Source organism: Anomaloglossus baeobatrachus, chromosome 2 (genome assembly GCF_048569485.1).
Source record: "Anomaloglossus baeobatrachus isolate aAnoBae1 chromosome 2, aAnoBae1.hap1, whole genome shotgun sequence".
NCBI lineage: Eukaryota > Metazoa > Chordata > Amphibia > Anura > Aromobatidae > Anomaloglossus > Anomaloglossus baeobatrachus.
Window position 1 is genome coordinate 51,912,424 of NC_134354.1, and position 8,558 is coordinate 51,920,981.

Below are 8,558 nucleotides of genomic sequence, written 5' to 3' on the forward strand. Positions count from 1 at the left end.
GATCACGGTTCAGTAACCAGGTGTCTGTACATTTCTTTGTGTTTATATTCACTTTCCACACTAGTGTCACTTCACATTTCCCTTATCAAATTATAAAGAGTTTGCATTTAAACCTAGTCTGGTCTCGTTCCTCGTTCGTGGCACGCTGTGTCCTGGGAGTAACCTTTCGGTTTCCCACTAGGACCATACTATTGTTGCAACTTCTGCATTTGCACAGTGGGCCAGGAAGTAGGAGACCCATTCCCACCTGCAAAACAAGTAGACTTATCCATTATGATGAGTTATTGGGCTGTAAAGGGCCCATGTTGTTCTTGCCTCTTTTGTATTTGTCTGACTTCAATAAACAAGAGAACATATTAATTGTTCCAGTGTATATATACATGAAAACCTACAGAAAAAACACTGAAACACATGTTATATAAACAATAATATTTATTATTGAATCAAATATGTAGAAAAGATTAAAATACAAAGATTATGAAGTGAGGAGTATCTACCAGATTCTCTAGAGATCTATTTAGGGAAAAATTGAGCCTATAGGATTAAATATTCATGCTCCTTATTTCCTACACACCTACGGCTTTATATGACCTTTTGACTACATGGACTAATTCGGTTTCATTATTCCATGAGTATACCTAACATTACTTGCATTGATTGTAACTGTATTTGCATACACCTTGATTACAAGTCCGGGGTGACCATTGGGGGTTATTCTGTATCATCATTGTTCTGCATCCTCCTCCCCTCCCCCCTTTTTTCATAATCTTTGTATTTTAATCTTTTCTACATATTTGATTCAATAATAAATATTATAGTATTTGTCTGACTGTAAAAGCACTACATTTAGTTTGCTGGTAGGAGACAAGTATATATCCTAGACAACAGGTTTCAGCATTATGTTGCACCTTCATCATGGTCTATTCTACCAGAATAAAGCTTTTAAAATTATTAATAAAATTTTGACTTTTTAAAAGAATAAATAGATACTTCTAAGCATATCTATCCGGATCCGCTGGAATTTCCACAACTGATTCTCATTTGGCCTTCTGCAAGGGTAGCCATCTTGGTGCATGCGGATTTTTTGGACATAGATGCTACATGAAGGAATCCTACTCCCGGTAAGCTGGCTTTTTTTTCTCAATAATACGTGTATACAGTGTGTCCACATATATCCAGTCCACCGCCATTAACTTGAGAACAGCGGCAGCTATAGGCATAGAAGGGGTGTCTAGGTATAGTAAAGTAGCCATGCGCTACACAATGAAACCACCTATAGTGCCACCTGGTGGAAAACAACAGAGTTAACATTTTTATCTCAAAAACGGAACGAGATAGAGAAAAAAGTGAATTACAAAGTTGTAGGGCATCATCAATTCAATACGAATCGACACCTTGCATACAGAAATGCTATGATTAAAACATGTAAAACTCACAAGGCTGCAGACGTGAAGCGATACCTCAATGAGACCTTCCTACAAGTCATTGGGTATGGTGGCTGCGTGGAGTGGCCTCCACGCTCACCTTACCTGACCCCATTGGACTTCTTTCTGTGACATCACATCAAACATCAGGTGTATGCAACCCCTCCACCAACATTGCAGGACCTACGACGAACGTATCACAGATGCTTGTGCAAACGTGTCACCTGCCATATTGCACAACGTACAGCAAGATACAGTATGCTGTCCAGAGTCCAGATGTGCATTGCAGCTGACGGGGCCACTTTGAGCATCAAAGTTAAATGAGCGACATATGTGTGACCAGCATTCAATGTTTGGGGGGTCATGGGTTTCATATCATAGCATTTCTGTATGCAAGGTGTCGATTCGTATTGAATTGATGATGCCCTACAACTTTGTAATTCACTTTTTTTCTCTATCTCGTTCCGTTTTTGAGATAAAAATGCTAACTCCGTTGTTTTCCACCAGGTGGCGCTAAAGATGGTTTCATTGTGTAGCGCATGGCTACTTTACTATACCTAGACACCACTTCTATTCCTATAGCTGCCGCCATAGCCATACTCAAGTTAATTGTGGTGGACAGGATATGAGTGGACACATTGTATATCACAATACAGCAATGTCCTGTGGGATGATCCCAACCCCAGGACATCAGGATAATCAGTTGCATCCCGCCAAGAAGAAAATCACAAAAGAAATGGAACATTTAATTCCAAAGAAGTCTCATTGATAAAAACTTTTCTATGCTGTTCCTACTTTTTTATTCAAGATCCATTGGACAAAAAAAGAAGCCAAGGTGAGCGAAGCACTTAAGGCTCTTCCGTCTTCAACTACAACTTTTTTTAAGAAATAGATAAAACCCTTATTAATGTTATAAACATTTATATCATTTTCTGCTCCCAGATCTGAGTCGTTCTCCATTTCACCTTGTTAAGACCCTTGTCATGCAAAGCGATGGAAGAGAATGTTCCCGAGTCTTTATTTATGCTGATTGTTCTACTGCTTTTGCTTTATGATCTGTATTAAAAGCATCATGAGTCTTTCTTTAATTGGCCACAAAACTTCTTTAAAAGTCATTTAAAGAAAAAAAAACGTATGGAGGTTTAATATATAAAATTACTTTTAATCAAAACCAACTGAGGCAGCTTTATGAGGTTCTCAGTACGGGCGTAATCTCATTTTTGTGTAGAGGAGTTCACATAAGGATACAATCATCTTCCTCCTTATAGGATGTATACCTGTGTGAAGTAACCTAGCAACAACAGACACCTACCCAAAATCTGAGCCGTACCCGCTATGAGAAAGGTGTCGTGAAGCGCGCGTCCCTCACGTCGCCACTTATCTTCATCACTGGAAAGATTATTACTCTTTGCTCACGAGGGACTCGGTGCTAATAATGAGCCGCCGGATCCTGTGCACTAAGCAAATACTTGTAATATTGTTGTAATAACCTACGTTCTTCTGCATTATCGGAGATTAGATGTCTGTTTTCTCACCTTGTGTTGAATGCTCATTTTCTCAGCTTCCTGTGTGATTCTCCGTAGTATTGAGATGCTCATTTATATGGAAATATGTTCAATATTAAAGGTCCATGTTCAATATATGAGGTGAAGATATGGTATTCCTATATCATATTATTGATCTATGTAAAGTAGCTACAGTATCATTCACACTCCAGTCATACCGATCACTCTGTCTTCAGCAGTATCGATCTCTATTGATCCATTTACAATGCAAGATTATGTCACGGGTATCACTGGGTATGTAATGACGGGACAGGTGACCCTAGCCTGGCCCTCAGACTAGAGTCCCTGAGCTGTCCCTTATCTCGGAGGTAGGGTTGATGGTAGCCAGGTTCGAGCCCCCACTGTTACCCTAACTACTGTCCAAGCTTTGATCCTACTCCCAATATCCTATACCCTTGGGGCGAGCCGTAAAACACAAAAACAAAACCCCGCAAAATGACACGGATAAGGGAGAACGGAAACTCATACACATAGCACTCAATACACAAAGGACAGACAATATGTGTACTGGAAAACAATGGAAAAGGGAGGGAAAAAACTAACAACAGGGGAACACTCACAATACTCAGAAGCCCAACACGGATCACCATAGACAGGAAAATCACCAAAACAGGAATCGCTGGAGCTAATGCTGAAGCTATAATTGGCACATACAAAAAGGAAGCCATGCTTTAAATAGGGAGGAGACAACTGCACCAGGCAATTAGCAACCTGAGCCTTAGGGTCCGCTCACCAGTCTGCAGGAATTAACTCTTGCAGCGCTGAAGACTAGTGAACCTCAACCAGCCAATGCTCGGCTCAGGCTGAATAATATAGAAGCCTCAGGATGCTTGTCAGGCTCTGTGGTGTAAACAGAGTCCAATAACAATGAGCTCGCAGGTGTATGCAAAGCCAAACATTGCATGACAGATTAGCTTGAATGATTGGTTCTAGGACCACTCATTTCATAATACACAGGCTGTCGATCACCCAATGAATGAGCTGAACGCTTGTTCGCCAGGTGAAATGATCTTCTTCAGCAGCACATCGTCCTGTTTAAATGTCAGACTTTGTGCATTGGACAATGTATTACAGATCATACAAGGCGCATTCTTAAGATTGTATGCCAATGTAAACAGGATTTTAAACAAATGTCGATCAGTAAATATTTTACAATCGGTGGTAGTTTAATGCCAAAAGTCAGTAAACCCACCTTTAAGGGACTGTCCACTATTCAGATAATCCCTTCACAATCCCTATGATTCCCCCAGTAAAATAATAACACTTATACTCACCTTCAGTGCTGTTTCAACGATGTCATTTGGGGGATGCATGACATTGTTAGCCAATCAATGCTGGCTTCACTCTCCCCTTGGTCAGACATAGTTGACATCTGGAGGATTTAAGAGCTATGGCTTCTCTCTCACTCCCTTCGGGTGTCTGATTTGTCTAAATGAGGAGGGAGTGAAGCCAGTGCTGATTGGTTACCAATGTCATGCAATGCCCAGGAGAAGCAGTGCTGCCACAGATGGAACGGCACCAGCACCGGAGGTGAGTACAGGTGATATTATTACTGTTATTGTCTTATCGTAGGCACTTTTTAATTCTTTTCTCCTTTACTTCTGCATACACATGTCCCAAAAAATCTAGAGCCTATTGTTCTATTGCATTGAGTGCCTCAATTCCTAGCATCTGGATTGATGCGATATATCGCCCAGAAATAATTTCCTTTTGGTACCCAATTTACTACCTTATATATTTTTGAGAGATACAGTAAATGTAACTGCATGGCATACAATTGAGTACATCTGAGCTACATGATTTATCATTTCCATTTCGGATCACAGTTGCATGACACTCGGATCACGCTGGCAGCACAGCGGGAGTCGGAGGTCATTGGCATATTGCATCTGATGCACTCGCATCGGATACCATACCATCATGTGAATCCAGCCTTAAAAGAATTGCCTTAGCTTCTCTTCTTCAGGACTGCTTCAGGCTTCTATACCAGGGGTGGTTTACTTCTAAAAGTTCGAACCAGCAGCATGGTCGCCCTGCTGGTCCAAACTGAGCGCTCTCCAAGGCTCTTTTCAGAGACAGCTTTGCCTCTACAGTATGGAAGAAGCTCAGTGGGATTGAGGCTGATCGGATCCAGTGATCCAGCTAGCTTCAGAGTGGTAGGAGCAGGCTCTAAAGCAGGGATCTCAAAATCAGTCAGATAAATGGGCCGCAGATGTAAACAAAAGTTGAGTATGAAAGGCCGAATTGTTTGCTGGACAAGATGACATTTTCAGTAAGTTTTTTATATGACTTTTTCTCATTTTTTAACATTTTTAGCGTGTTTTTTATTAATTGGTGTTTATTGTATGGATCATGGTTCATTTTTTTTACTTTAGTTTTTACATAAAATAGCATTTTGAGTGCCAAAATATTTTTCCGTTGTTTTTTCTTACATTGTTTTCACTTTTTTCATTTATTAAAAAAGGTAATCCTGTTGTTTTTCCCCAATTGGCTCTATACAGTAATATTGTTTTACCATTATCCACACATATTAATTATGGCACCCACCCTTTAATAATATTCCCTGTCATATAATAATATCCTCAAACCTGTAATAATACCCCTCATCCTATAACAATGCCCCCATCCTGAAATAATATTCCCCATCTTGTAGCAATATCCTCCATCATGGTCCGTATTTATAGTAATATCCCCAATCCTGGTTCCATATTGTAGTAATGTCCCACCCTAATGCCAACTTGTAGTAGTGTTCCCCATCCTTTTCTATTTCTTGCAGTAATGTTCCCTATTATTTTCCATATCTTGTAGTAATGTTCCCCATCTTTTTCCTCTTGTTGTAGTAATGTCCCCCAGTCTGGTCCCATCATGTGGTAATGTCACCCATGTTAGTCCCATCTTGTAGTAACATCCCTCATCCTGGTCCTGATTTTGTAGTAATATCTCTAATCCTGGTCCCATCTTGTAGTAATGTTCCATCCTAGTTCTATCTTATAGTAATTTTTCCTATCCTTTTTCATATCTTGTAGTAATGTTCCCTATCCTTTTCATGTTTTATAGTAATGTTCCCTATCCTTTTTCATATCTTGTAGTAATATTCCTCATCCTTTTCCCCTTCTTGTAGTAATGTCTCCCATCCTGGTCCCATCATGTGGTAATGTGCCCATTTTAGTCCCAACTTGTAGTAATTTCCAACATCCTAGTCCCCATCTTATAGGAACATCCTCTGCTCTGGGTCCCTTTTTGTAGTAATGTCCCCCTATGATGCCGAGGCAAGGAAATTCACATTGTGTGACACAGGGGAAGGGTACACCAAGGAATATGTAAGGAAAGGACCTGATAATAGGAAGAGGGGAGATAGGCCACCACCTTACAACCACATATGTCTGAAACCTGTGCTCCCTAGCATCCTTAGATGGGTCCTTCCCCCAATGCACGATCACATGCCTAGGGCCTCACTGAGGACCCTAGACTTGCCCTGACTAGTGAGCAGGCCAGCAAGGCACTAGTCTTACTACTAATATAAAGACAACATGATCTCACGCAACTGAAGGTGTAATTGTTTTGGCGCAACCAACTGAGTTAGTTGGGTAACGAGCTGTATACTATAAAATTGAAAATCCCAACATTCTTGAAAATGGAGAGGATTTCTAATAATAAATAAGTTACAAAGTCCAATGTAACTTTAATACCACCATGTGTTTGAGACTATGTGTATTTTAGAAATAAAAGTCAGACACAATATCTATAATAAAATGTACAGAATTTTGTATTGCCTCGTTTAGGTTAACCAGACTTGTCTTATGAGCTGTTTTCAAATAAATTGCTTTTGCTGAAAACAGGTTAATAGAGCTATCACTTACATGTCATGTAAGGAATTTTCAGGAAACATCTCACATTCTACATAAAAAGGAGAAAGCATGTAACAAAGTGTCCTTCTCTTCACATGAAATCATCTCCCGAGCATCCAGCTCTTAATTCCCAAGGAATCTCGCTTGTAAAAATGTTTATAAACCTCATTACAAGATATCAAAAGAGCTCAGGTTTGGTTAGAATAGAAACAGCTGGATTGTGTTAAGAGGGGAAAAAAATCATAATGTGCCTAAAATGATAGAAGAATACTTGTCAGATTCACTGGAGGGAGGGCAACCGCACGCTAAAAGCGTCTACATTATATGGAAAGGCGTTTATGTGTAAGTCATACTGTTCATGGCATCTGATAATTGTCTTGAGGACACGAGAGTCCGATATTAAAGAGATGTAGAGCACATCACATATTCCTTCTTCTAGAACACTTTAATCTTATTTCCTTCAAAAATGTACCTGATAAGTGTTCTAACAAACCAGACATGAAGCAATCAAAGTGGGAGACTGGTATCAAGAGTAACTGGAGAAAGAAATCATTCTTATTTACAACATATCAAGTTGTGGTCTTTACGTTGCTTCTTATTTTCCTACCATATTTGTAAAAATAATTTCTAGAAATGTTTAAGAAAATAACTATGATGACAAGAACCCAGATGTAATAAGACATCAAAGCACTAGATGTCACCAGGCACACTGGTAGAGTGGATCTGCTAGGTTTGTACACTGGGTCGCTAGTCACACCTAGTGAGGGGCAGTCAAACAAGCCAGGGGTCAAAAGCCAGGAAATAACGTAAATGACAAATGGGGCGAGCAGAGCCAGAGTCAGGGAATGAGCAGGAGTCGGTAAACAGGGAGATCATGAGAGACAAACACAGATAGACAGGGAAAGAGACAGACAGGGAATCAGACAGACAGGGAATGAGACAGACAGGGAATGAGACAGACAGGGAAAGATATAGACAGAGAGATACAGACAGGCAGAGACAAACAGGGAAATAGACAGGGAAAGATATAGACACAGAGAGAGAAACAGACAGATGGGAAGGAGACAGACAGAGAAATACAGGGAAAGAGACAGGGAAGAGACAGACAGACAGAGACAGAGTGACAGAGATAGATCGAGAAATAGATAGGCAGACAGAGAGGGAGACAGACAGAGATTGGGAGAGTGGGAGAGTGACAGAGAGACAGTCACTATCCCAGGAAATGCCAAGTACTACAGCTAGCAGCATGGTGGCTCAGTGGTTAGCACTGCAGTCTTGTGGTCCTCGGTTCCAATCCCATCAAGGACACCATCTGCAAGACGTTTGTATGTTTTCCCCGTGTTTGCGTGGGTTTTCTCCCACACTCCAAAGACCTTAGATAGGGACTTTAGATTGTGAGCCCCAATGGGGACAGTGTTGCTGATGTATGTAAAGCGCTATGGAATTAATAGCGCTATAAAAATGAACAAATATTAGTATTATTTTTGAACCAAAAAGTAAATGTGTAACTTTCTAGGGGATCTGATGTCACAGTAAGCAGGAAGGAAATACTAAAAAATTTATGAACAAGCAATGCAGAAAAAACACAATAAACCAAAGTTTGCATTAAAAAAATCTGCAAGATATCATCGGGTATTAATTTGTGTGGATTTTTAAGCTTTTTATGAGAAAAAAAAGTACATTAAAAATATGCACATTTACTCTTAAGGTTATGTGCAGAT